The sequence below is a fragment of the Ornithorhynchus anatinus genome, chromosome 18, assembly GCF_004115215.2.
Source record: "Ornithorhynchus anatinus isolate Pmale09 chromosome 18, mOrnAna1.pri.v4, whole genome shotgun sequence".
NCBI lineage: Eukaryota > Metazoa > Chordata > Mammalia > Monotremata > Ornithorhynchidae > Ornithorhynchus > Ornithorhynchus anatinus.
The window spans coordinates 27540835-27544212 of NC_041745.1; positions in this window are offsets into that span (position 1 = coordinate 27540835).

Below are 3378 nucleotides of genomic sequence, written 5' to 3' on the forward strand. Positions count from 1 at the left end.
AGGTAACTGAGGCACGGAGAAGCTAAATGGCTTGCCCAAGGTCACACAGCAGACAAATAGAGCCTGGATTAGAACCCACGTCCTCTGATTCCTAAGCCCATGCTTTTTCCTCTATGCCACGCTCCTTCTCATAGAATAGCAGAGCTGCTAGAGATAGAGTTGCTAGACCCGTGCCCTGCCCACAATGAACTCACAGTCCAGAGAGGAAGATGGACATCAAAATAAATTACGGATGTGTACCTGAGGACTGTGGGGTGAATAAATGCCCAGAGGCTACCGGGATGAGTCCAGAGATGATTCATTCATTCAGTAGTATTTATTGAGCACTTACTATGTGCAGAGCACTGTACTAAGTAAGCGCTTGGAATGTATAATTTGGCAACAGAGGCAATCCCTGCCCATTGACAGGCTTACAGTCTTGCAAGAAGAGGGTAAACTCTCTTTCCCATCTGCCTTCAAACTCCCTGAATGAATGAATGAATGAATGAATGAGCAGCAAGGCATGGCTGTGAAGGCATGGCCACCCATAACTTCTCTGCTCTGCCTGGCTAGTGAGTCCACTCTTGTTTGGGGCATTTGATGCCCACTTGTCATCGGTAGAGCGTAGAGGGTCCGATGAGCCCTTGGGTGAGGGGGCTTCTTTTGATGTTTGTCACCTCGACAAGATTGTAAGCCCTTTATTCATTTAGTCGTATTTATTGAGTGCTTACTGTGTGCAGAGCACTGTACTAAGTGCTTGGGAGAATCCAATAGAGCAATAAATAAGACACATTCCCTGCCCACAACGAGTTTACATCTCCCACCTTGAATACTGCATCGGCGTCCTCGCTGACCTCCCCGCCTCCTTTCTTGGCCCTACGTAGGCCTTAAATCACTCTGCCCCCCAGATGATTTTTCTAAGATGTTCAGTCCTCGCTCTCTCTACTCTAAGAACACGCAATGGTTGCCCTCCCGCCTCTGAATCAAATTCCTTACCATCAGCTTTAAGGCACTTAAACAGCTCTCCCAGTCCTACTTTACGTTGCTGATCTACCCAGCCCACACACTTTGCTCCTCTAATGCCAGCCTACTCACTGTACCTTGATCTTCATCTATAATAATAATAATAATAATTGTATTTGTTAAGCACTTACTGTGTGTGAGGCACTCTACTGAGCGCCGGGCTGGACGCAAGCAAATCAGGTTGGACAGTCCCTGTTCCATGCGGGGCTCGCGAATCTCAAATCCCCATGTTTTACGGATGAGGTAGCTGAGGCCTAGAGAAGTGAAGTGACTTGTCCAAGGTCACACAGCAGACAAGTGGCGGAGTTGGGACTAGAAAACAGGTCCTTCTGACCCCCCGGTTTGGGCTCTATCCATTCCGCAACCTGGATTATCTGCCTGAATTCCCCGGATATTTGACCCAAATCCCCTCTTGGCGGTGCCGGTGTAGATGTGACCGGGGAGACCGAATCGCACCTGGTTTTTCCAGCACTGAAATCCATGTGCTCCCGGGGAGCTCCCCTTCTCTAAGGCGACCCCCATCCGGGACTGGCCGGTACCAGGATCGCCCCATCCTTTCCCTCCCTCCTGCCGACCAGCGCCAGGCCTTGCCTGACGCTCCACCTCCAGCCGAGGCTCAGCTCCTCCAACCTTAGGCCCGACAATCAATCGATCCGTGGCATTTAATGAGCACTTGCTGTGTGCAGAGCACTGAGCTATGCGCTTGGGAGAGTTCAGTACAAAGGGGTTGGTGGACACGCTCTCTGCCTACAGTCAACTTTCACCCTCCTCTTCTTATTCCTCCTTTTCCTCCTTTCCCTCCTCCTCTACTTCTTTTTCTCCTCTTCTTCCTTTTCCTCTTCCTCCTTGTCCCCTTCCTCATCTTCTTTCCCTCCTGCTCTTCCTCCTCCTCTTCTTCCTCCTCCTCTTCTTTTCTCCTCTTCCTCCTTTTCCTCTTGTCTCTCCTCTTCCTCCTCCTCATCTTCCTCTTTCTTTTCCTCCTCTTCCTCCTTTCTGTTCTTCGTCTTCCTCTTCTTCCTCCTATTCCTTTTCCTCCTCCTTTATCTTCCTCCCCTTCTTCCTCTTCCTCCTCTTCCTATTTCTTCTCCCCCTCCTCCTCACCCCTTTCTCCTCTCCCTGCTCGCCCTGCTCTTCTCCCTTGCCCCCCTTCCCTTCTCCCCCTACCTCCTTCCCCTCGGCCTCCTCCCGATCCTGGTCCCCCTCCTCCTCCTCCTCCTCCTCCTCCTCCCCTCCCCCGCCCCGCCCCGGATCCCTCCCTGACCCTGGCTGCTGGGGGGCTCCGGCCAGGCGCGCCCGGCTGGGGGAGACGGACCGGTCCCCCATTGGCTCCTCCTCCCCGATGGGTGGGGACGGACCGGTTCCCCATTGGCTGCTCCTCCTCCTCCTCCTCCTCCTCCTCCTTCTCCTCCTCCTCCTCCTCCTCCTCCTCCTCCCGCGGGGCCCCGTCCTCCCCCCTCCCCCGGGCTCGGGATCCCCGGGGCTCGTTCCGGACCGACCGACCGACCGACCGACAAGCAGCAAGAGACCCGGGCTCAGCCTCCCGGGAGCCCTTCTCCTCCTCCTCTTCCTCCTCCTCCTCCTCCTCCACCTGCTCTTTGCCCTGATCCTGATCCTCCGCCTCCTCCACCACCTGCTCTTTCCCCTGATCCTCATCCTCCTCCACTTGCTCCTTCCCCTATTCTCCTCCTCCACCTCCTCCTCCTGCTCCTGATCCTCCGCATCCCCTCCTCCTTCTCCTCCTTCCCCTCCTCCTTCTCCTCCCCCTGCTCCTCCTCCTTCCCCAATCCTCCTCCTCCTTCTCTACCGCCTCTCCTCCTCCACCTCCTCCTCCCCCGCCTGCTCCTTCCCCTGCTCCTCCTCATTCTCCTCCTCCTCCTCCACCTGCTCCTGCTCATCCTCCTCCTCATCCCCTCCTCCTTCTTCTCCTTCTCCACCTCCTAATCTTCCTCCACCTGCTCCTTCCCCATCCTCCTCCTCCACCTGCTCCTTCCTCTGCTCCTCCTCTTCCTCCTCCTCCACCTCCTCCTCCTCCTCCACCTCTTCCTCCTCCTCCTCCTCCTCATCCCCTCCTCCTCCTTTCCCTGCTCCTCCTGCTCCTTCCCCGATCCTCCTCCTCCTTCTCCTTCCCCTGATCCTCCTCCTCCACTTGCTCCTTCTCCTGCTCCTCCTCCTCGTCCCCTCCTCCTCCTCCTTCTCCACCTCCTCCTCCTCGTCATCTAACTCCACCTGATCCTTACCCCGATCCTCCTCCTCCTTCTGCTGATCCTCCTCCTCCACCTGCTCCTGCTCCTCCACCTGCTCCTCCTCCTCCCGATCCTCTTCCCTCTGCTCCTCCCACACCACCTCCCGCATCACCTCCTCCCGGTCCTCCCGGTC